A 26,653-nucleotide genomic window follows, 5' to 3' on the forward strand; every position below is an offset into this window, starting at 1 on the left:
CTTAAAAGTAAAGGTTACTATTAATGTCTTTGACCATGTTGCACTTTGTCAGAGCCTTGTGCTCCTCAAAATCAATGGAGGTTAAGATATACATAGCTATAGGTAGACCCTGGTTCAAGTTCTGGCTTTCCCATTTGTTAGCTGTGTGACCTTAGACACATCACAACAACTCATTGTATCCTCAAATGTGAAAATGTGCATTGTAGATTAGAGAATCCTTCCGGCATGCTTACAGCTCTAAACTTCCATGGTTAGAGAATGATGCTGGTGGTTCCATATAGATTGATAGGGACAATTCCAAAATCTTTTTTCCTTTGTGCCATCTCGTTTATTCCTTTAGGGACATACATTGATAGGTGTTGGGTTTTAATTCTTTTTATCCCTTATGAAAACGCTATTGATTCTTGAATTTGAGCATTTATTATGAGGGCAAGCCAGAAATGTTTGTGTTAAATTGTATTGTTGTACTTCCATTTTTATTACCTGGAGATGTTTGCCATTTTGACCGATAATAAACACTAGAGATATCCATCCTGTGCAGTTCCCCGGGGCTGCAGATTTATGTAAGGGCTTAGGTGAAATGCCAAGGTGTTATGATTTCAAATACCCAGCTACTTTGAACAGACTTGTCTTCAATGTTCTCTTTTTCATGGAGATGCGAAGAGAAGTTGGCTTTCAGCAGCACTCACTGAGGAATCAATGTAATATTTTTTTAGGTGTAAAGGAAGGCTTGACTTCTGGTTTTAACTTAGGCCCAGCTTTTTAAATGAAGTTCTTCCCATTTTATAAATAGAGAATAATAATTTTTGCAGTAGTATATTATACAGGTATTTTGAATAGAACAGGGAGCCTGTGTTCTATTTTGCATGCCCTTGGGCAATACCATTTATTAATTGCTATGTTCTCTGTATATTTATTTAAGATAAACATATTTGATAATATCGATTTAGGAGTCAAAATTAATCTAGTCTTTTGTCTTTAATCTCCTGGCTTTGTCCTCATTCTAGTTCTCAGTCTTCACTGCCAAATAATATAAAATCTAAATTCTCGCTTGCCCTTACTGAAATTCACACTGCACCAATAGTCACTTTACTCGTGTTTCTTACAACAAAATCACCAGCCCAAGAAAGGCTCAATTTTCAAGACAGACAGAGACTGAAAAAGGATTTATAACCAAGTTCTCTGTATCGTAATAAGTCAATTTCCTTATCAAAAATATTAGTTACCAAGGTCTAAATGAGGTCATTTTCAAATGCCAGATGAAATATAGTGCTCAATGGTCTGTGCTGAGTAATTCTTCTAACTTTAAATTTCAAAATGAAGCAAGGCAGACTTTTTTAATCATAGCACTGAAAAAAACTCAAACGGATTGTATCTATACTTGAAAATAATGTTTAAAACAATAACAACAGTGGATGTTGGAAAAACATTCTTCTCGGATAGCCAATCCAGTGAGTTCATCATTAATGTGTGTTCCTGCATGATAATGCCAAAAGCATGCATATGGATATATATATGCCCCCATATATATCTATCATTAAAAGTTACCAACAATACATAGTATAGGATTTTGTAAATGCGTTGAATATATTTTGTAGGATATGTAAATTGGAGGCTCCACTGAGTTGCTCAAAAATTATTTGGTTAAAGGGTAAATACACCTTGTACATCATAATGAAAGTCTTATAGGTAGGGGTGGAGATTAACACTTCAGGCTGTCCACAGAATATTAATAAAATTCAATATATTTTCTAAAAGGTATAATTTATATTTTGTGGAAATGAGACCCTTTTCTAATAAAATTCTTCTGTCCTTCATTCTGTTCATATAATTTTGCTATAAATCATCCTGTAGGAATTCCACCCCCCCTAAATATTCATCTCAGGGAGAACCTATTTTAAAAAGCCCTCTTAGCAAGATCTTTCAGAATTAAAATTACACCACAAGCAATACTTCACCCAATATGTTTCGTTTTATAAAATTTTCTTATCCCTAAAACAATATTTTTGTTAAATTATGTTATATTAAAATTGTCAATTTGAGGTGACTTTGGTAGTAAAAAAGCACCATGTTAAAACATCAACAATTTATCTTAGCCTTTTTAATTGTACCATCTCTGACTCTGTTCCATTGCAGGTTCTTTCTGCTCCCCATCTACATATATAGTGGGAAAAACCTAAGGGCATTATTCTCAGCTTCACCACAAAGAAAGAATAAGAAGGAAGAAAAATTGCTGCTGGATATACTAGGTTTCCTTGGTTTCTGGTAAACTAGAACATTATGCTCTTTCACAGTCATTTGAAGCTAATTTTACCCTACTGTCTGGTAGAGAATGGAATAAATTCTATTTTATTCCTGATAGGAATATAGTAAGTAATTTGATTTTTTAGGATGTGAGATAGAATATGGAGAGTAGGTAGATGTGTCAGGCCTTCACACACACACACACACACACACACACACACACACACACACACAATTGTATTAATGTCAGGTCTTATGCAAGGTCTCGTAGTTGGGGGTGTTCCATGGGTCAGAAAAACTGACTGTGCAGAGCTCAGAGAAGGTTTTTGATGGGGTAATTAGCAAATCTTTTGCTTTTTGTGAATTATCAAGTGCTTGACAAATGAATATTCACATGCTTTAATTAATCTATTTCTTGTATCCGTCCTGTGAGGTAGGTGGAGCAGACATTATCACCCCCATTTTCCATATGGAAACTGATGCTTAGTGGGGGTAAGTGACTTTCTGAGATTACAAAGCTCCTAGTACTGGTTTTTCATGCAGAGTCCAGGACTTCACCACTATGTTTCTGTCAACTCACGTTTTTGTCCTACTGGGCTCTCTGGCCCTCACATCATCTTAGCCCTAAGCATCAAGCAGGAGATGAACCAGGGGCTCACATTAGACATTTGCTGTTTGTTGTGGGATATGCATGAGAAGCAGTAGTGTTCACCGCTTCCAACATCCTTGCAAATGTTGGGTACCCGATAAACCTTCTGTGTGTGACATGGGGCATCATAGGCTGTAATATAAATATGTTTGGGAAAAGAAATCACTACCCTTATAATCTGTGACTTCCAAAACAATTTAGTTCCTTAGAGAAGAGAGTGGACTAGAATAGTTTGCAGTCCTTTAGCACAGTTCACAAATATTTATTGAGTGCTAATATTAGTTATAAAGTATAATATTTATTGGATGTTTACTATGAATTGGACACTGTTCTAAATATCTGAACATGAATACATTCACTTAATCCTCACAGCAATGCTGTTGTTATTATTACTATTCTCAATTGCAGCTATTACTGTCTTCCCCACTTAATAGGTAAGGAAATTAGAGTACAGAGAGGTTAACTTACTTGCTCAAAGTCCTATACTCAGGATATGGTGGACCCAAGATCTGAACCCATCCGGAACCGGGCTGTATGCTGCTGTCTCTCTGGATCTTAGGAGCGGTGCTAAATGATAAAGATACACAAATCAGCAAGGTTTGTTTCCCAATAAATCCAGAGTCTTTATGGGAGGCAGACGTACATGAAGTGCTGTTTCATTTGAGAGTCGCCGCAAGAGAGGCGCAGGCAAGGGAAAATTAACACACAGAATCCAGGGCACCCTCCCCAGGGTTCTCAGGGAGAGGTGTCTGGATGCAGCAAAACTTCAGCTGAGTTAAGAAGGATAAGTGAGAGTTTGCCAGCCTTTATCACCTGGGGAGGCTGATCCCAAGTGCCAGGAACAGCACCTAAGACGCACCAAGGCAAGAACTGACACTCTGTGTTCAGAAACGCTCAGATTTGGGGTGATTGTCGCACAGAATGCCAGGCAGTGATGAGCAAAAACTGAAGCTGAAAAAGTAGGCAGGGCTTCATAGAACACGCACAGCAGATTGGATTTCATCATGGAGACCAGGGAGAGCCATGGAAGGGTTTTAAGTAAGAGTCATATGAGATTTGTGTTTTAGTAAGAGACTCCAGATTAGAGGTGGTGGTTGAGATGAGGTAGTTATTACAATTTATTGTGAGAAATGATAGCGACATTCTAAATAAGGGCAATGGTGGTGAGAATCAGAGAGACAACCCTGAATTTTCATACTCATATCTGTTATTTCTAGGGTTAATCTCATTAACATCATTTGTTTCCTTTAATGTTTTACCTAAATCAGTCAGGTTATTCATCTTCCTTGGAGGGAATTAGGAATGTTACAGAAAGACAGCACAGCAGTTTGGATACTTTCTGCTCCAAGTAATAAAAATCCAAGTAGAAATACTTAAATATTGAGGAAAATTCATTATTTTACATAGAAATTTTTAAGCAAGTCACTTCCACATTTGGTTAATTCAGTAGTTCAAAGACACCATCCAGGATTAATTTTTTTCCCCATTTATCTTCTCGACTTTCCTCAGTGTCACCTGTCTCCCCTTTGTCAAGGTGTCTTCATGGTCTCAAAGGGGCTGCCATGGTCCTAGGAATCAATATCAGCAAACAGAGTAGGGAGGATTTCACCCTACCCTTGTGCACACAGCTGCATGTACAAACTCATGGTTCTTGTGGCAAGGAAGAAGGAAGGAAGGGTATGAAGAAACAGAGTGCCTGCACAGAATACAAAGACAAAAGTATAACATTCAGTTCCTTGCATTAAAAGAATAGGATTTTGTAGCAAGAATCAAACCTTCTATGCCACTTCATCTGACACGTTATCTGAATTTCTTTATCGGCTCTTTTAGTGTGCTATTAGGTGGATTTTGCAAGTCTGATCACAGTTTCATGTAAAGGAGGTCAAGACTGGAAAAGGAAGTAGGGGAAACAGTCTTTTTTTTGGCCTCAGGAGATTGTGGGAAGGGGGAGAGAGGAGAGTGAGAATGGAGATGTCATCCTGTTTTTCCTTTTTGAGGGTCATTTGGGGAAGCAGCAGTGGTTGTATGGTGTGTGGGGGTGGGGCACTGGTTTACTAGGTGTCAGGAAACAGTGGGAGGATTATGCTCAGTTTCCACTTCCCCCTGTGGGATTCTGGGAGGAGACTGCCCTGCAGAGAGCCTTATTAGGAGGGCGGAGCAGTGAGGCCAGACAGAACAAAGATCTAGCCGGACACTCTTTAGGCTTTCTCATTCCATACATAGAAGCTGAGTGGACACATAGTTGACCTGTCTTGGGGACAGCACTTCTGGGCACACTTCATGAGCCAAAGGACTGGGTAGTGGACAAGTTGAAGACCCAGAGTTTTTCCCGGCAGCAAAGGAATAAACCAGGTTCACCATCGGCAGGACTCCCAGCTGACAAGTGAAGTCAGGACATAGCAGAGGCCGGCAGGGCAGCCAGGGCATACCGCATACCAAGGACTAACATATCTGCTAATGCCAGCCCCACCCTCCTCTAATCTCATGAAGACACAGTCCCCTTCCTCGTCACTATGTGGAGGCTCTCTTTGCAAGAAAAGAGTATCTGAGAATCAGAGCCAACCATGGTGAAAGGCGAGTTAACATTGCAACCCTTCTATGCCATGGAACATTTAGGATTTTCCTAAACATGGTTTCTTTTCCCCTAAAATCTTAGTTCCTCTAGTATGGTATGTGATATGTGAGACAAAAACTTGTTTATAACAAATCTTCTTAGGAAAAGAAGGAGAAAAATATTTAACAAACCTATATGGTACCTACTCTTCTATAAGAATATTTGGTTTATTCCTATTTATAAGAAGGGAATACTTATTACTAATGAAGCACATTAACTTAACAAAAAGAAATGTTTATATTGAGGGAGTCTTTACTAGGAATTATTTACTGAGATAAGGCCTAATTCTTTAATTGCCATTAATTTGTATCCAATTAAAAGTAGACACTAAAAACTATAGTATCAATGAAGGAAATCAAGGTGGGGAAGGGTCTGCAAACCCTGGGGAGTTTCACCCACAGAAGATAAGATAGTGGTAAAAAATTGCTGGCTCCAAATATTTAAGGGTTATGTTGATAAAATCAAATAATCAACATAAATTTGCTTTATACGCTCTGAAGTGTTACGGAGTTGTAAGCTGTTTCCATCTTATTTTATTCTCTGTATTCCCAGACCATGTAAGGAGACCCAATGTGTCAAGAGTATAAGGAAGCAGATTGCATCTTCATCTATAAAATTATAAGCTATGTACCAGTGGAACATGCTGCCTTAAAACTGGGAGCTAAAAGTGTTCAAGGACAGGACAGGTCTCTTTCAGGGCTAAACCTGGTGTGATTTAAGTCTCCTTTAAGGCACGAAGGCTTTGCTATTCTAAGAAACAGTTTCTTAACTTTCTCAGTAAAGAATTTATTCAGTTGTGAGTCTTTACCCTCTATAATTAAAGAGGCTAAAAGATTTATTCAAGGGCATGGATCTGGTAAATAGTGGGGGGTTATGACTCTAAGGAGAACTGAACACAGCTGCTTGTTACTCCCAGTGCAGGCCTTGCTTGGACCAGTAGCTGCAGCATCACCTGGGAGTGTATTAGAAATGCAGAACCCTGGCTCAGCCCCTAGATCCCCAGGGCCGAATCTGCACTGACATTAAAGTGAGGGAAGCACTGAATTACTTAGGGAACTGCTATCACCAAACTCCCAGTGGACAAGAGAACTCAGCCCTGGGATGCTCGAGATCTCTGAACCAGAACAGCTTCAGGTCAGTTTCCTGACCACCCTCTTACCAGTGGCCCAAACCTCAGTGTAAACCCAGTGGGTTTGCTGTGGGTTACAATCAGTGGTGCCCATTGTAAGGACAATTGCAAATTACAAGAGGCTTAATTCTTCCTGTTGAAAATAAGGGAACATAAGGACAGTAATGGCTTCCCCTTCTTTTTCTCAGACCATTTACCTTTGGAAACTTATTACATGTACTTGTTCATCTTTGAAATGAAGGTGAACAACACCTATTGGAACTGCTCAGGTCCACTTACATGCAGCTTTTTCTCAGTAAATATACAGTTGGCCCTCAGTATCCCCAGGTTTCGCATCTGTGGATTCAACCGACTGCAGATGGAAGACGGCATTTTCCATCTGCAGTTGGGAATCTGTGGGTGTGGAAGGCCAACTGCATGCACGGTTCTGCGCCATTTTACATAAGAGACTTTCGTGTCTGCGGATTTTTGACATCCTTGGGGGATCCTGGAACCAATCCTTCAAGGACATTGATGGATGATTAGTTTTGGGAAAATTAAAAGTTATACACAGATTTTCAACTGCACAGTGGTTGAGTCAAGAGTCAACTGGATATATGAATCCTTTTGAAAATCAGATAAGCCTTTTGTCAGCATTCTGATCTGGGAATGTCTTTTTCAGAGACTGGCAAGCCATCTCTTTAAAATATAAACATCAAAAAAGATAGTACTCCAATCTCCCAGTTTCTGTGGGTGCCTTGTTCCAACATGCAAAAGTACTTCCTGTCATAAAGATATGAGAAGTTTGTTTTTCCCCTGGTAAAGCCAATTACCCATACAAATGGTCCCCCCAACTATCAGGTGCAGTTACGGTGAACTCCTTGTGACAAATGGTGCTGTCAACTGCTCTGACTTTAGGACTAGCTACTGTTCATCTCGAGAATATGTAATGGGTTGTGTCTGCTTGGCTGTGTAAGGGGGTCAGTTTCCTGTCTGTTCCAATCTCTTAGCAGCTTGCCTGTGATGTCCACCACAGTCTGGTTGAAGGCTTATTCAATAATGCAAGTGTTTCTTTCTGTACTGCCTTTGTGGAGAGGTTCCCTGTGCTGAAAGAAGATTTTACGAGTATATTTTTTAAATTATATTTCCCCAACACCATACTGTTACATTGAGAAATTATTATTTTACCCAATTCATCCTATATTTTTACACTGCCGTAATCCATCTATCTCTCCCTTCCTCCCTCCCTCCCTTTCTTCTTTGTTTTTTCCTTCCTCCCTTCCAAGCTATCTTTCATCTTTGTTTTTTGTTTTATTTTTTTTCTCCAAACCTGCATGTAAACCTATTTGTCTCCAGCCTAATTATTCTGTGTAATGGGTTACTACATTTACGAGATGATATATGTCACAGGTGTTTTGAAAAAAGGTGACAGCATGGACCCAAACAATGAAAACATTGGCTTAATCCAAAGTGTGCTTTTCTTTGCCATGAGGAGGTTTTAGGACTGGGCCCTCTGGTGTTTAACTTTGAGAGGTTGGATCAAAGGAAGTTTCCTGACATTACAAAGGAAGGTGTGTATTTGAGGAAATTAGTAAATGTAAAATACATAGATTTTTAATTAAGAGAGGTATTAGGATGGAAACTGTAAAATACCCTTAGTATAATACAATGTAGTATAGTACAGTACAGCATGATGTTATATTGCATTATATTACATCATATTATATTGTAGTCAGTCACATATGTCTGTCTATCTATATCTATCTATCTATCTATCTATCTATCTATCTATCTATCGTCTATCTACCTATCTATCTGGAGCTATTTGTCTTTTTTGGGATAGGAAAAAAATTCATTTGAATTCTGTGACAAATTCCATATACTAACAGACAAGGGAAATGCAAATTACTTTTGTTCATTTCCAAGGCATCATTCTTTGGTTATAGAACCTACCCAAAGAGCACATTAGCAAGAGTCTGTTTAAAAGTACTCATTAAACAAAAACCCAGAACCTCTATAATGATTTAAGCAAGTGATATTATGATTTTGTTCCTACTGATACAATATAGGGTTGATGAGCTAATGTGGCTCCTGAAATCTTTGGTGAGAGGAAGTTCCTGGGAGGAACTCCCTGACTTAACCTGAAATCTGCACACTATCATGTCCCTGAACTTTTTAATAAGCTATAGCAGCAGTGTTCCTGATTGAATACTTGCCTTTTTCAGTATCAATAAATACTTAACCTTTTGAAGCCAACATGCACATCTGAAGTTAAGAATGAAATATCTCTTAATTCACTTAGAAAGCTTAGACCCTGAAATTGTTTGTACAACACTGTGACTTCTGAACCTTTTTCACCTCTGATATTTGACCCTTGCCAGAGAGCCATGAAGCAACTTCTGCCTTAAGAATAAATACAATAAAATCTCACACTTTGCATAACTGCAGATATAATTCCACATTGGACAGCACTATTTAGTACTATCTTAGGTCTCCTGAAAAAAATCTACTTTTTACCCCAAATTCAAAGCTTTCCATTGTTACTTTTCTTAATTAAGCTGGGCTGCTCTCACAATTCAAAAAGCTTCATTTTTTTTTCCTGCTTAAATTAAACTCCCTGTGCAATGCAGTGACCAAAACAAATAATCTATGACCTACAAACAAGACACTTACGTTCCCCAAAGAATTACGTTCTTGTTTCCTCCAGGTTATACATCTTTGAGCCTCTCTTTGCTGTAACGACCTTTTGGTGCTCATTAGCATGCTGATTACCATTAACACAGCTATAATGCAGCAATTTCCTCGGTGTATGTCGAGGAGAAATGCTCATCTGAATGCAGTCAAGGGACAAAATTAACTGCATAAATCTACAGCACAAACTGGATCGCGTCCAACTTTGCATGAGTCGTCTTTCCTCTCCTAGTTGTGACATCATCATCCAGATTCCCACTGACGGCTTAATAAGTATCTCAGGGTTTCATATTTAATTTCCTTTCATCTCCGTATATTACATTTCAACTTAATTTCAGGAGTGCCTGACCATCTTATTACCATGTCTCATAATATATATTTACCTTTCATCTTTTAGCTACGTCCCTTAATGGCTCTTGTATGAGATTTATATTACTTCACTTTGTACATCTTTTTTTTTTTTCATATTTATATCTTTTTAAAAAATATTGGCTAATAGAATAAGATTTCAGTACACTCACACATTGATACATTTATGGAGCTAAGAACAAGATTGAGATATGAAAGCCATATGTAATTTAAGAGAGAGGCACAAATATTACTCTCTTGCAAGACAGAATTATATAAATAGTCATGAAAGGAAGTAAAGTTTTAGTGGAGAGAACAAGGGCTGTGTGAGACCTGGATTTTTTCCCTTGCCACATGGTTCCTTGATAACACTGATCTCCAAGCATGAATTGAGGCTTGATAACTCTCAGGTTGCAGGTTACGAAGCTGACAGGAAAGCTCATGTGACCCTCTGAAACTCTTCTTCTGGATTATTCTTTGAGGGTGGTATTTTAAATATTATAGCCAATGAGTAAATGGCATCAAGGAGATTATGAAATTTGATTTCTTAAATATTGACATAATTGGAATGATAAGAAACGTGTCAGAGTCAAAATCACTATTAAAATAAGATTTGATGTGATTACAAAATAAACTGCATTGTAAATAACCATTCTAAAAAAGGAAGAAAAATTATAGATTTTTATAATTAAGAATAGGCTAAAATTCAAATTTATATGATTTAAAAACAAGCTGTGGCCCTCCTTATTTTTAAAACATGAACTAAATTCTACTCTGTGCTTTTCCAGTTTAAGAAAGCAGACCAAGAGCCCTTCATCTGCTGCCTCAGGGTGATTGGATGTGTTACCTCCCGGTAACTTCCCAGCACTCCCCAGCATGGAGGCAGCTGATGAAAGGGTGTGGTGGGAGAACTAAGCCAGCATGCCACTTCTCCTAATATACTCTGATCCATTCTATGTTACTGATCTGAACAAAGTGCTATGGGTGCTCAGAGAAGGGGGAGATTGATTTTGATTCTTCTCTTTAGGAACAGAGGTGAGAGATATGGCAGAGAGGATGTTGGGGAGTGTCAAGGAAAAGGGAAACATTTTAATTGAGTTTCGAAGATGGGGTAGAATTTCACTCGACTGAGAAGGGTTGAGGAGAGAGCCCTCTCATCTCCCTTTGATTAGTACAACTATGGCAGTGAGTCACTCAATGGAGAAGTTGAGAAGAACTTCGATGATCTGTTTCCTACTGCTCACCCCTCCAAGTTGCAAATTATAGGAGCACTATTTCCCTCTGTAACCCTGACCAGTTTGTGTGGTAGCTGATAGGCCATTAAGTTTAGACATACATCATTAATGCAAAGAGTGATAGGAATCATTTTAATTTTCCCAACTTTCATTTTTATATACATACAAATTAAACACTGTAAAATGATGACGCAGAGAAGAAACTTGTATTTGTCATTACTCTCAAATAAATTACTTGAATTTTGTATATATAAGCATTTACTTTCTGAAAGTTTCCTCAACAAGATTCAAGTTCTGCTTTGAATGAGATTCTTTAAGGAAACCTTGTAATAGTCATTGCTCTAAAATTGATTGCTTACTTGAGCTTAGTTCTCTGCATATAACCCATCCCTCCGGTGTTTATACTCTGCAGGCGTGATTTCTTCAATACAAGCAGTAACCTCAAAAGCTTAATATAGCTTTTCAGCATTCCCAACTAATTTTCAAGGAGAAACATCCTCTTAAGCAAAACAGCTCCACGAATTCCCATGGAATTCTGCACACTGTCCAGAACACACAGATGAATTCTCTGTAACCAGGAGAATTGTGTAGATTTGCTGTGTGACAATCAGAAATAGTTTGCTCCAAATTAAAGCCTGTAAACTGGTATATGTCTAGATTGTGAAAGTTCAGCTATAAATGCTTATCTATCTATCTGTAATCATTCAATTATTCATTCATTCATCTGACATCCAACATCCATCTGTTGGATTTCTGTCTACTCTATCCCAGTCACTCTGCTAAATACGAGAGTTAGAAAGACATAAACAGTTCACATTGACAAGCAGTATAGTATTATAGAAAAAATAAGTCAGGATTTAAATGCTGGCTCTGGTATTCAACAGCAGTATTAGTTTGTTCAGGCTGCCAGAACAAAATACTACCGACTGTGCGGCATAAACAACAGAAATTTATTCTCACAGTTGTGGAGACTAGAAGTCTGAGATTAGAGACTTAGGGCACCAGCATGGCCAGGTTCTGGTAAGAGCTCTCTTTCTGGCTTGCAGATGACCACCTTCTTGCCGAGTCCTCTCTGGTATCTCTTCTTATAAAGACACTAACCCCATCATGAGGGCCCCACTTTCGTAACCTCATCTAAACCTAATTACCTCCCAAAAGCTCCACCTCCAAATACCATCACATTGGGGGTTAAAGTCTTCAACACATGAATTTCGAGGGGACACAATTCAGTCCATAACAGCAGCTGTGCTACTTTGATAAAATGTTATAACTTCTCTCTCTACTTCCTCTATTATACAGATAAAATTGCATGCATTTTAGGTTATTTGATAATCACATAGGTAGTATAAATAAAAGTACCTGTAATATATGGTGACTGATGAACAATAGGGACTGAATAAATATTAGTGTCATGTGCCTTTTCTCTCTGCCCTTACCTGGCCAAAAGCTCCCAGTGGTAGGAATGGATTAGAGGGTGGGGCAGAGAGAAATAAACCAGCAAGCCACGTACCATACTGCTTTCTAGTTCACTGTATAGTAGCAATATAAAAAAAAATGCTATAAATGCTCTTCGAAGGGAGAAATTAATTCTGATTCCACCCCCTGGGAACAGTGGACACAGAAGGAGCAGAACTACTCTAGACTGAGAAGGTGGGAAAGAACTTCCAGGCTGAGCAAAGACACGCATGCATGATCGGGCACATTTCATGGGGGAATCTGGTGTGACAGGGCTGTGAGCACCTATCTAAGGAATTTCAACATGTTTTAAGGCAACTTGCTTTATTCCTTCAATAGCTCCTCTATCGTTTCATCTGCTCATCGTAATAATATATCATCTCTAGGTGAGGGAAACCTATGCCCATTATCACTGAGTACAGATTGGGAAGATTGCAGCACCTTGGGTGTTGGAGTTGCAGACATAAAAGGCTTCACGGGGCTTCCAAATACAAGAAGATACTTGAAGCAAGGTTCAGCCTCCTCTGGGGCCTGATTGAGCCCCCGAGCAGCTGCTGGTTTACGTCCTTGATAGGACGTCTGTAAGGAAAATCCTTCTACACAGTCCCAAATGCTGCAAGTTTCCTTTGCCAGGTAACAACAACAACAACAACAAAACAACCCCTTTTGTTTCATATATAGGGACTAAAGTAATAGAGGCACATACATTAACACTTAGGGAATCATATTTTCCTTCTTCAAGTAAAACAAAATAGATCCCCCTTTTTATTATAATGGTAGTTCATGTTCAATTTAAATACCACAAAATACAGATAAAGGAGAACAAAATAAGTCATCTGTATTCCTGTTACTTAAAGATAAGTAGTATTTAAATTCTAAGGGATTGTACAGTTTAATCAGCATGTTATACAGGTAATATTGTACTTTTTAAATACAGCTTTTAATCAGTTTTTATTAGATTTCATCAGAAATAAAGTGTTTCTTCAATTTAATTGTAATGACTACTTAGTATTTTAGTGTAAGGTTATACCATAATTTGTTTTAGCCAATTTCATATTCTTGTTGATTTAGCTTTTTTTTTTTAACTTTGTGATACACTCTTACAGTTTGTAAATTTAACATAAATTAATATGTCTTAGGATAAAGTTCTAGAAGTGGACTATTTCAGTTTATGGGTATATACATTTTAAAGTGTTACAAGTTACATGAAAGACAGTTTGGGGAATATAATCAATAATGTAAAGATTTGTATGGTGTCAGATGGGCACTTGTCTTATCAGGGTGACCACATCATTGACTGTGTAGATTCCTGACCACTGTGCTATACACCTGAAGCTGAAGTTGAATAATATTAAATGTCAACTAAAATTAAATATATATAGAGTCACGGGATATGGAGTACAGCATAGGGAATAGAGTCAATGGAATTATTAATAGCTATATACATGTCAGAGGGGTAGAAGACTGGTGGGTTATCACTTTGTGAGAGGTGTAAATGTCTAATTATTACATTGTTTTGTACAACTGAAACTAACACAAAAATTTTAAAAAATCAACACAAAACAACAACAAAAAACAAGTTACTGACCACAAAGGATATAAAAATTTACCAAACTCTCACGACTATGTCCCTATATTTTTGCTAACACTGGACACTGTATCTTTTAATAGACTATTTGATATCTATATTTAAGAATAAACTTTAATAAGAAGGAACTACTTGAGCTTTAGAAGAGGGAGAACGGAATTCCAGATAGAGAGAGACGGTCTTGAGAGTCTAAAGATGCACCTTGCCTAATCTGTGTTTTTTGCCTGGGGCTAGCCCTGAATTTCAAGATGTGTTTTCTGCACTTTGTCCAAGAGGTCATGACATACTTATTCAGAGTTATCAAAAACAAACAACAACAAAAAAAACTTTGAAAACTTTCCCCATTTCTCTACAAATATGTCCTTTCTTTCTCATCGTAGCTACCTCCTCTATTGTAGCAATTAAGGGCAAGTAACAGAGGTCAGCCTCTCCCCAAGGGGTGTCCACACCCTGTCCACAGACCACTGTGGAATAAGGCCGCAGAGGTGCTGCCTCTGCGGGCAGGATCAGCTCTTGGATTTAAGAGATATTCATTTTTTATGTATTTGATGATACAAAGAAATTGGAACTTTCACAGGGTGGATTACTGGAGCAATCATGGAAATAAAACCAACAGAAGGGAATTTTTCTAAAATCATGTTTTCAGGGAATATCACTATACTCATAATTTACTAAATCATAAATCTGGAGCTGAGTATAAAGAAAGGACTCCTGCGTGGAAGTTGCCTTACGTTCTAACTAGTAGTTTGTAGTTAATAGGACTGTGTCTGTCCCAGTGTAGTATAGGGAAAGAAATGGTTACAGATAGTATAAGGTAGTCAGAGGGCTGGTTGTGAGGGACAGACCTGTATTAAAATCTACTTCCATCATCCACTAGCTGTGTAACTTTCGCAAGTGGATTCATCTTCTCCTAACTCCTATTACCTAAGATAGTTCATCTTATCTATAAAATACAGATAACAAAAGTCTCCCTAAAGGGTGCAGGGATTAAATGACATATGAGTATCTATAAAATACTTGGCAAAATCTCTAGGTCATAATAAGTAGTCAACAAAGAGTAGATACAGTTGTAACCAACTGAGAGTCTAATAGCCTAACTCATGTTAACATTATGTAAAATGAAGACTCCACATTCTGATAATTATTCTATACTTTTAAAATGTTCACAAATGATAAAAAAGGGGAAGGAGGATACATACACACAACTGCTAAATTCTCACATAGAAAGAAAGATATAATGTAGTAGGTCATTGTTCTGCCACTGTATTGAAATTTAGTCCATTTCAACCAGAAAATTGATCTTGGCTGGGGCAAAATATATAGGTTTTTTTGTTGTTGTTGTTTGTTTGTTTTTTAGGGCAGGCCTCAGTTTCTATAGGTTTCTTGGATTGAGATGAAAGACAGCTAATTTCTTCTAGGGAATAGGTAAAGTGATATCAACTAAATAAATTTACAAGTAGGCTTTTTCTATGGGTATCTTGGGAAAGTGAAAATTCTGGCCAAATGACAAATCAGATCTTAGATAATGAACCAAGATACAAAGACTATTTAACAAGAGGCTGGAAACAGCTGATGAGCAATTCAATGGTATCTATCTCTAGACTAATGAGCGATGGTTACTGAAGATAGTGTAACAAATGTCTGGATACTGAAGTGTCTTGTTTATCCTTTTCAATCCTCCCCCAGTGACTAGCAGAATTCATACATACAGGCACTCAAGAGCTCCTTGTTTCTAATTAATTCCAATGTATTAGATTTCATTCTGTTACCATGTCTATAATATAATATTTTAATACTTCAGTATGGAAAGAGTAGCGTATTATGTATGTATCTTTCCTCATACTACGCAGGGCAGACATAGCCCTTTGAACCATGCACAACTACTGTTTACAACTTAAAGCAAGCTCAAGGCAGGCGCCCTTTCTTTATATTCATGGAGGATTTTGTATGTAAGTATGTATGTATGTATGTATGTATGTATGTATGTATGTATGTATGTATGTATGTACCAACTAGTTTAGTGGTTAATTGTAGGAACAGTCAAGTTGTTTTAATCAAGAATCCATGGTAGGGTAACATTTTATCAGGTGGGCTACACTCCAGAGGTGGCTACCCCAAAGTGTGTAGAAAACTATCCATGTTCCAACTGGCACTTGAGCTGATGTTAATTAACACAGTGAATGTAAAAAATGGGTTGTTATTGATCAAACTAGTGGCATGTTATTTACTGTGCTGAATGTCAGAAATGGGTCCTCACTGTGAAATGAAAGAATGTAAGCTGGCTAATATGTTTATAGGGCACCCTTCCCTTCCCGTGTTCCTCTTGCACACACGAGTACTAAGACGCCAGTGGTGTCTGTAGCCAGGTATCATGTCCTGTCACATACAGGACAGGAAGCCCCAAATGGCCCTGAGCACAGTCACTTTTGAGGAGGAAGGCTGTCTGCTTGATGTACTAACTCTAAGGGTAACAGAAATCTACTCCTAGAATATGGTCACATGTCACAATTGCCAAAAGGGACACTGAGTTCACAGGACAGACTGCATGAAGTATGTTATGGCTTACTAGCTAATGCTTGCTTATTTAGTGAATGTCTGAATGTGTGGAAGAATTGGGCTTGGAATGATTTTCATTGGCCAAGCTGTATGTTCAGAAGTAGCAATGGAATCCTCACCCACCTCAGATTTCTTCAGGGGCTACTGCTGCCTACCACAAGCACCAAAGAGTCATACATGCTCACATTGGCTTAAGTCAAATTCACAGCATGATTGCTTGCTCTGTACAGTGGCCTCTTTATTACTTCCTCTGATTTTTGGAGAAGATCCTGCTTGTTCAGGAATGTTTAGAGCAGCTTACGTAGATTGTGCTACCATTCCTAAGTAATGTTGTTCTCTTAGATTTAATTTAAAAATTCCGATATTGTATTTTCTTTCTTTCCTCTGAATGTACTAGACCCAGTGATGTTGGTTATGATGGATGGTAGAATATATTGCCTTCAGTTTTTCCCCAAAGGAAATGTTGGTAAAGGGAGAGAAATGGCTTCCCCTCTATGCACAAATGCTACAGTGCCAGGATCGAGCCTGTCATAGGTCCCGAAATGGGAGTGGGCCAAGGAGAAGAAGAGGAAGGCGCATAATGTTGGCCATGGTGGGAGTCTGGAGGGGATAAGAGGAAAACTTTCTCTAATAATAGTAATTACTTTTATGGCGACTATTTACTAGGGGCATAACATGTGTAAAGCAATGTGATATGTTTTCAAGATTGTGATATAGTTACTTAAAATCTCTGTGAGGTAGTTATTACTATCCTCATTTTACAGAAGAGAAAACTGAGACTCAGAGACGTTAAGCAGCCCACTTTTAAGGGGTGGTGACAGAAATCAAACCCAGGTCTGTCAGATCCTAATACCTATAGCTGTGCCACCCAGATGGCCAGACATTCATTCAAGCTCTCCAGAATTTCTTTTGTATTATCCACTTAAGAATAGAGGTTACTACTTACTTTTAAGACAATTCTATATACTTGTACACACACATTTCTATTTATTTTATATGCTTTTAGTAATTGATTACTGAATCCTACACTTGTTTCTGCTGATACTTCTAAAGATTCTGTAACGAATATATGGGTAAGGAAGGAGACTTGGCCTTGGGTGGTGAACTCACAATGCAATATACAGTTGATGTATTATAGAATTGTACACTTGAAACCTATATAATTTTATGATCCAATGTCACCCCAATAAATTTAATTTAAAAAATTCTGTAACCTGGGAAAAGAAAGAAAATGAGTCTCCCACTTTTCCTGTGACCCTCATTATAACATCTTAGCACAACTTTAAATATTTTGGGTGAACTCCTACTTGCAGAAATGTTAAAAGCAGATCACATAGATCATTTTACTATCCCCAAAATAGATGAAAATATTTCATTTTATTCCTTTTTTAATACAAAAATGAGAGATCTATGCTTATGAGAGGGATATTAGAAAACATGGACAAGCAAAATAATCAATAATAATACTATCATTTAGAGGACACCACTGTTACATTTTTGGAATCTATGTCTTTTGTTGTTTTCCACCAGTGCATATATTCAGAGGGTGCCAAAAAATATGTATATACATTTTAAGAAAGGGAAAACCTGTATTAGAATGGTAATACTCAATATATACCGATAACAAAAGATGAATACAAGTCATGTGTATACATGTTTTTGGCACCCCCGGTAGTAGCAAAGTAGAACCACATGGGAACTATTTCACAACATTTCTCTTATAAACACATTATAAACATCTTTCTGTGTCGCTAAATATAAACATGTAAAATATGTAGCCTCAATGTAAGAATTATAATTGGTTTCAACATTATAGCCCCACCCTTCCACCCCAGAAACGCTTAAAATCTTTTTACCATCACTGTGTTGGGGGCATATGTATGACATTGTTACACAAGAGACAATAGAAGTTGTTTATGAAGTGTAACCGTGCTATTCTCCCCCAGCACAACTTGAAAACCAACTTCTCCTTGATCATCACTGATGACATAACTGAAGCCATTTGATGCTGCTGTTCTGTAAATTTTGTTACATTGTGTTCAGGGAACTGGGTCAATATAGTCACGGATCGAACCCTGGGCACTTTGGCAGCGGCGAAATCAATGCTGTTCTGCATTTCCTTTATCGATAGACCCTGGAGGACCACACTTAGACCCAACCCTGCATTCACATTTTAGGAAACCTATCTCCAAAAAGTGGATATTTACTCTTTGCTATTTGATAGAAGTAACCAGCAGCACATCCCTCTTTCAAAATGAGAGAATTTAAAACTATCTATAAAAAATTGTCCATGACTTTATTTCTTAGATCTCTGATAGCCCACTCCCTCCCCATCGTTGGGCACCTGATTGTTAATCTTAGAACTCAATATGCAGATATATGAGTATCCACATGACAGTGTCTAAAAACTGCCGTTCTTTACTGATGGTACTCAAATAAGACAGGTGATCTTAGAAGGGAAACACAAAAGCAAAAACAAACCAAAAAAAACCCACAAAACTAACAGTAACAGCAACTAACCCCAAATCAAACAAGAATACCAAAAAGAATTCAAGATTTTTATCCCTCGACTTCAGAGGAAGGCGAAGGCACTTAGTTGACTTTGCCTTTTGCTGGTCAGTCTCTCAGGCCCTCCTCAGTTTTAAGAACCAAGAGCCACTAGAGGGAAATAGGAAGTTGAAACATATTAATATGTCAAAGTGTGGAAAGGTGAGTCTGAGTCTCAGCATTTCCCATGTGGGTGTGTTTTGATTTCTTGTCGATTTGCTTATTTTTTTCTCTTACCTGGAGCTTCAGAGGCTAAACTTGAAAGTGCAGAAGATCCTGACTGAACTGCTGAATTACTCTTTCAGTGACTATGATTTAATGTTAGCCTAGTGTTTCAACATTCGATGTATCCATGGTGGAAGGCAGTTTCTTTACCTGTCTATTGTTTTTAACCCACTATCTATCACAGACTGATAATTTGGTAAAATACAAAGTCATGTCCTGGGTTGTCATGACAATGCCAAATTGCTATAGAAGTTTTACACACTCTCCATTTCTGTATCAATAACAAACAAACAGTGGTATGTATTGGTCCAGTGGATTAAGCGTTAGCTGTAAAATTTAGACATTAGCATCTCTATTTGGATGCTAAGAAGTTCAAATGACCCACTTAGATTATCTAACTTTTCTAGGATTCTGTTTCTTTCAGGTTTTAAGTTTCTCATTGTTGTTTTAGGGTCACATGAGATGTTAGATGCTAAACAGCTTTGATTAGAACAGTGTTTCAAGCATTGTACATAACCTGATGAGATAATTTGTTGCCAGCTCATTTTATAACCAGGAGCAACTGCAATGCATCTATTCTCAGCATTTCCTGTGGGAGGAACTTCATTTCTTACACAAAACTAAGAATTCTCTCTCTCTCTCTCTCTCTCTCTCTCTCTCTCTCTCTCTCTCTCTCTCTCTCTCTCTCTCTCGTAATATAGCCATCATAGATATGTGTGGCCCTTAGAAAGAATTGGTACAAGAAACCTGAATGGATCCAAAGAACACAAGATTGACTGTGCTTTCTTTAAATTCTTGTAGGATTTTTTCAAAGGAAGGTGAATTTCCTCCTACAGGATGTGGCCTCAGGGATCCTGATTATGCTCACTTTAGACAGGTCATGTCTATTTTTTCTCTTTATTCTGAGGCAAGGGCCATTGGAAGGGAGAGGTGTGGCTGGGAAGCAATGTATTTACCATAGTTTGCAGTGGGATGTCACTGCGCAACAGCTGAACCGTTTGTTTCCTTCTACCTGCCCCCAAAGAAAGGAGAGTCTGTAAGACGGATCCTTTCAGGGACTTTGCTAAACCTTTGTATTTGCACGTTATGCCTCCCTGTTTGGTCCCAGAAAGATGACTGGACAGTCAATGACGAGTAAGATTCCTGACGGAAGGAACAACTCAAGCCAGATGCAGTCACGTGGGGACCAACAGGAGAACCCACGGGGTTCACAGAGGTGGGCACAGCCCCTCACCTTCCTCAGGCTAAGGAGAGCCTTTGCCTCTGTGGCTGCATTCCTTCCCAAAACCTGCAAGGGAAGAGATTGAATGATGTGCTTTCCATCTATTCATATGCATATAGGTTTTGTCCCTTGGGGAAGTTGAGACTTACGGTCCAGCTGTCTGCAGGCAAGGGTGATTGACTTGAATTGGTTTCCTATTATGATCTATAGGATTCACAGATCTTGAGATTGACAAGTTTTATCTCTTTTACTTCCCCACTGAACTAATGAAGGCTGATGCAAGGCCCGATTAGGGGCTTCCAGTTCTTGAGATTGGGGGACCCTTGGCCTGCTTAAACTCTATTCGTGACTACTGTCTTTTCTTAACCCTGCACCGCCCTCCTCGCTCCCCACAATTCTCATCGTGGGGGACGAGACAGTGGGAAACTTTAAAAAAAAAAAAACTGCATAAAATTCTAATGCATCTGAAAAAATTTTAAACTCATATCCAAGAGGGATTATAAATTCATAAAATGTTCATAAATATGTTGCTCCTGGGGTGTTAGATTTCTGTCTACTATGCCGTTTTCTCTTTCCAACATTTATGGCATTATGTAAACAAGGAGAAAGTTTGCCTGAGTCAGAGGAAAAAGGTGAGCAGATCTCATCCAAAGGCATGAGCAGCCAAACAGATGTGGTAAAAATGATGTTTGTGTTGTTACACCTGGCTACAGCCTCCGAGATTCAGAGAAACTGCACCCAGAGATTTCCTTTGGAAATGAGTCAAATGATGGAAGAAACTGATTTACTCATCTAAATTTAGGCAGGAGGCATTTAAACTACCCCAACTCATCAAAGTTTATGCAAGGCCATTATCATATTTCCACATTATCTCTCCCTTTATTAATTCATCCAAGCAGTCTATTTGCTTTTTGGCCCAATGTAGTCCATTGAGCAGACATCTTAATTGAGCTGTTCATAATAACGCCTAGATCTTTTTCGTGAAAGTTGCCAGCTAATTCAGAACCTATCAGACCGATTAGTGAGTGGGAACTTTAAAGTCTTTTTTAGTGTGCTTTCCTTTACAGTGAACTAGTGCATTGGCCATGCACAACCAATCAATTTCTATTTTACTTTCTTCGGGAATATCACAGAATCATCTAATGTTTCAGCAAGCCTTAAAAGTAATGCTGTGACGGTTAAAATGGCCAAATCTTAATTCTTCTTTCAGGACTTAATGTAAGAGTTTGACTACCAAAACCCTAAGGTTTTTAACTTCAAGCCAAAGTTATATTTGAAATCACTATATATTATTTTATTTCAAAAATTTCTACCTGAAAAAAGCCATGGGAGAGTTCTATCAATCTTCAAAGAACGTAAGAAATCAGAATGTATGAAGTCCTATGTAGAATATATTTTAATATTCAACCACGATAATGGATTCTGTAATGGAAACCACATCTAAAAATTCTGCATATATTTGAATCTAGCGAAGCACTGATTATGTTTATAGTGTATGATTTGAAATTTATTGAAAGGAGTTGAAGTTGATTTTTTTGATTTTTAAAAAAATTATCAATTATCTTCAGGATTCAAGACTAGAAGCAATCTCTAGGGTTCATCCTGCTAAAAAATAGGCTTACTTTAAGTTTTTCTAAAGAGATGGGCATCTAATATGTTATAAAAGAGGGAGAATTACATTTTGTGATATAATGACTTTTTTCTTTTGCTTTAGCTGTGTCTTTACAAACATAAAGTGAAAATCATTCATATTTGTATAGATACAGATAAACCAAAAAAAAAAAAAAAACTAATTGTTTCTCAGCAATGTGGAATATTTATATTAATTATAAGGCTAACCTACTAATTAAGCCTATTACTGTTTCAGCCTTGACTTGAGACTATTTCAAAGCTATGCAGAATGTAATTTAGGATTTTTCAAAATCATAATGTGGATATCATAGAGATAAATTCTTACTTTGTGTGAACAAATGGAATTTGACTGTGGCTCTTGATCATCACCACCAACACATGTCCACCTCTGTGTCCTAATTCCAGTTGAGTTCTTGTGCTTTGCCTCATTTTCATAATTTTTTTTAAATTAAAGTTTATTGGGGTGACAATTGTTAGTAAAGTTCCATAGATTTCAGGCATACAATTCTGTATTACATCATCTGTAAATCCCATGGTGTGTTCACCACCCAGAGTCAGTTCTCCTTCCATCACCATATATTAGACCGCATTTACCCTCTTCTAGAGCCCTGCTCTCCCCTCCCCCCTTACCCTCTGGTAACCCCTAAACTATTGTCTATGTCTATGAGTTTTTGTTCTTTCAGTTGTTTGTCCTGTTCTTTTGTTGTTTTCGGATTATATACCACATATAAGTGAAATCATATGGTTCTCTGTTTTTTCAGTCTGACTTAATTCGCTTAGCATTATAATCTCAAGATCCATCCATGTTGTCACAAATTATCCTATTTCATCTTTTCTTACTGCAGAATAGTATTCCATAATGTATATATACCACAACTTCTTTATCCATTCATCTATCGAATGACATTTTGATTTCCATATCTTGGCCACCCTAAATAAAGCTGCAATGAACACTGAAGCACACTTGTCTTTATGGAAAAATGTTTTCAGATTTTTGGGGTAGATACCCAGGAGAGGGATTGCTGGTTCATGGTAATTCTATTCTTAAATTTTTGAGGAACCTCCACACTGCCTTCCATAGCGGCTGCACCAATGTGCATTCCCACCAACAGTGTATGAGAGGCTTTTTCTCCACAGCCTCTCCAACACTTGTTACTATTTGTCTAGTTGATGATAGCCATTCTGACTGGGGTGAGGTGATATCTCATTGTGGTTTTTATTTGCATTTCTCTGATGATTAGTGATGTTGAGCATTTTTTCATGTCTATTTGCCATTTGTATTTCCTCTTTGGAGAAATATCTCTTCAGGTCCTCTGCCCATTTTTCAGTTGGGTTGTTTTTTTTTTGTTTGTTTTTTTTGTTGTTGAGTTGTATGAGGTCCTTGTATATTTTGGATATTAGCCCCTTATTGGAGGCACTGTTTGCACAAATCTTCTCCCATTCAGTTGGTCGCCTCTGAGTCTTTAGGGTTTTCTCTCCATATATAGCATCATGTCATCTGCAGAGTGACAGTTTAACTTCTTCATTCCTAATTTGGGTGCCATTTATTTCTTTGTCATGCCTGATTGCTCTGGTGAGGACATCCAACACTATGTTGGAAAGCAGAGGTGATAGGGGACAGCCCTGTCATGTTCCTGAACGTATAGCAAAGGGCTTCAGTTTTTCACTGTTAATTATGAGATTAGCTGAGGGTTCATCATATATGGCTTTTAGTATGTTAAGCTATTTTCCTTCTATACCGATTTTATTAAGTGTTTTACTCATAAATAGATGTTGTACCTTGTCAAATGCTTTTTCTGCATCAATTGATATAATCATATGATCTTTGTCCTTTATTTTGTTTATATGATGTATCACATTGATGGATGTGCGTATGTTGAACCATCCTTGTGCCCTTGGGATGAACCCCACTTGGTCGTGATGATTAATCTTTCTAATGTATCGTTGCATTCAATTTGCTAGAATTTTATTTAGGATTTTTGCATCGGTATTTATCAGAACTATTGGTCTGTAGTTTTTTTTTTTTTTCATCCTTACCAGGTTTTGGTATCAGGGTAATGTTGGCCTCAGAAAATGAGTTAGAGAATATTGTCTCTTCTTCAATTTTTTTTGGAAGAGTTTGAGTAGGATTGGTATTAGGTCCTCTTTGAAGGTTTGATAGAATTCACTAGTGAAGCCATCTGGTCCTGGACTTTTGCTTTTGGGAAGGTTTCAGATGACTGATTCAATTTCCTTACTGGTGATTGGTTTATTTAGATTTTCCAGTTCTTCCTGATTCAGCCTAGGAAGGCTATATGTTTCTGAGAACTTGTCCATTTCTTCTAGGTTATTGAATTTGGTGGCATATTGTCCTTCATAGTATTACTTATCCAGAATATTTGATGTAAATTTTCTAGCTCCTATTATGGTTAGTTTAAAAGAGTCTATGTCTGCAGACCACAGTTCTCATTACTGCAAATATTCTGTCCTTTTGATCTGACACTGCTACTGTTCTGCTTCTAGCACTGGGCAGGTGGGGATGGGGCGAGCTCTGAGAGGGTAGTGAGGGGGCGGCTAGTCTCAGTGCCTAAGTCTTCCATTCTCTGCTCAGCATTGAGGGCTTAAACCACTGTTTGCAGCCTTCTTCTCTCAGTCTTTGGTCCGAGGTCTCTGCCATGAGTGTTGGATTCAGCCATGTTATATGCTGTCCCCTCAGCCCTGTGGGCCATAAGTGGAGCCCTAGCAGTCCGAATTCTTCCCTTTCCTGCAGCTGCGGTAGTTCTGGGATGCAGTGAGCTCCGAGAACTGAGCTAGATCTGCATCCTATGCCTGTGCATGGTCCTGTCTCCACACTTCTCCCTTGCTTCCTCCCCCGCTTGTGCAATTTGCCCACCTTTAGGTGATTTCAGTAGTGTGTCTCTTAGTCTTGCCTGTCTGCTGTACCGGGAGTCTTTTGTGGAGTTATAGTTGTTCAATTTGTTGTAAATTCCAGTGGAGATTTCAAGAGGCTCACTTCACACCACCATTTTTTATGACGTCTCATAAAACTATATATAGTAAAGAAACTAAATACTGATTGTGCAATGTCTTTGATTTAGTTAAGTCTGGTTGACTTAGGACGTCAATAAAATATTAACAGTGGTAGTAGCAGTAATATACACTGCAATACATAATGATATAAAACAACAAACATATTTGTATGTTGAGAATATTGTTTCCAGGTAATAGGTCAATAGAAATCATTTGATTCTTCCTCTTTGGCCTCTTAAAAATAATTCAGACTTCAAAGTGACAACAACAACAAAAAAACCCATTAGTACTGTATGTGCCAATGGTGTATAATGGCCAACTGTACTTCACCAAATTCAGATATCCCCTTGTAATCACTGGGGGATTTTGATTGCCAAGGATGATGAAGTGAGAAGCTGTTTATTGGCAAAGGCTTCTCTTGGAGGATGGAAACTGAATATCATGCTCAGTTTGCTGTTTAATAAATGATTTTAGTGATAATGATATCGATTTTACATGTTGGGAGTGTCACCACTTTCAAAGTCAACTTTGGTATGCAATTTGCCTACTCACATCTTTCTGATGTTATCAGTTACTTGAAATCCCTGAATCCTCTCAAACTCCCTGCAGAATAACTGGCACTTACCAGTGACCTTTGTCATTGGAAAGGTACTAGATAAAAAAAGGAAGATATGCAGTGAACTTTCAATGATTTGATTATTTAAATAAATATCTATGTGATTTACATAATACCAGTGCATTGAGGACTCATAAAGTTATATGCAAAAAGAAATATAATATCTGTGATGATACCTTGGTACACTTTTTTCTAACTCAAAATTGTGGAATTCAGAAATAGAATAGGAACTAAGAATCCATCATTTCAGTAGTGAATGCAAATAGGTAGTCAACACTTCATCTATGACAAACCAGAGATATAGACCCTTTTATGTTTCATGTTCTTAGCAGACGTTTGAGGACAAAAATTATTTTTTAATGTATATCGTTAACAGCTCTTAAAAAATATGAATTATTAATCAATTTTGATTGAAAAAAGGCATCAACATAGAGAACCAGCCATTGCCATAGAAAACTAAACATCTGATGCCTGTGTGGGGTTAGGCAGAGACAGACACAGTTGTTTAATCCTTTTCTTTTTGGTCTAAGGATCTTAATTATTACATTTGGAATATCTGAGTAGTCTCTGGAGTATGCCATCATTCACCTAGCTCAGCCCAAATATCTATGGAAAAAGCTATAGCAACATGTATTTCATACACAGAGCAGACATAAAGTAATTAGCATAAACTGATAAAACCAAAATTATGGAAAAGAGAATGAGGAGCAAGGAGAATAAATTTGATATAGAGCTGAAGTAACAAAAAAAAAAATCAAGAATTAAAGGAATGTCATAAGGAAAAAATATTTCAAATTGGAAAAGGCATATTTTGATGCCTACAATAGTTAGGATTTGTTCATCATGAAAAAAGGCAAAGGTGATCAGATAGGTGTAATTGGGGTAATATTTCAACACTATCCTGTGTGAGAGTG

General features: G+C 37.7%; 1 long non-coding RNA gene across 2 annotated transcripts in view; it reads right to left on the minus strand.

The window, feature by feature from the left end:
- LOC109453077 (uncharacterized) overlaps positions 1–26,653 on the minus strand; it is a 232,091-nt gene that overhangs the window by 22,030 nt on the left and 183,408 nt on the right. For both annotated transcript variants that reach the window (XR_016019201.1, XR_002138239.3), the window contains exon 2: positions 3,362–3,460. This is a non-coding gene — a long non-coding RNA (uncharacterized LOC109453077). The remainder of the gene's footprint in view (positions 1–3,361; positions 3,461–26,653) is intronic.

The sequence above is a fragment of the Rhinolophus sinicus genome, chromosome 16 (genome assembly GCF_057876585.1).
Source record: "Rhinolophus sinicus isolate RSI-liver-muscle chromosome 16, RSI-T2T, whole genome shotgun sequence".
NCBI lineage: Eukaryota > Metazoa > Chordata > Mammalia > Chiroptera > Rhinolophidae > Rhinolophus > Rhinolophus sinicus.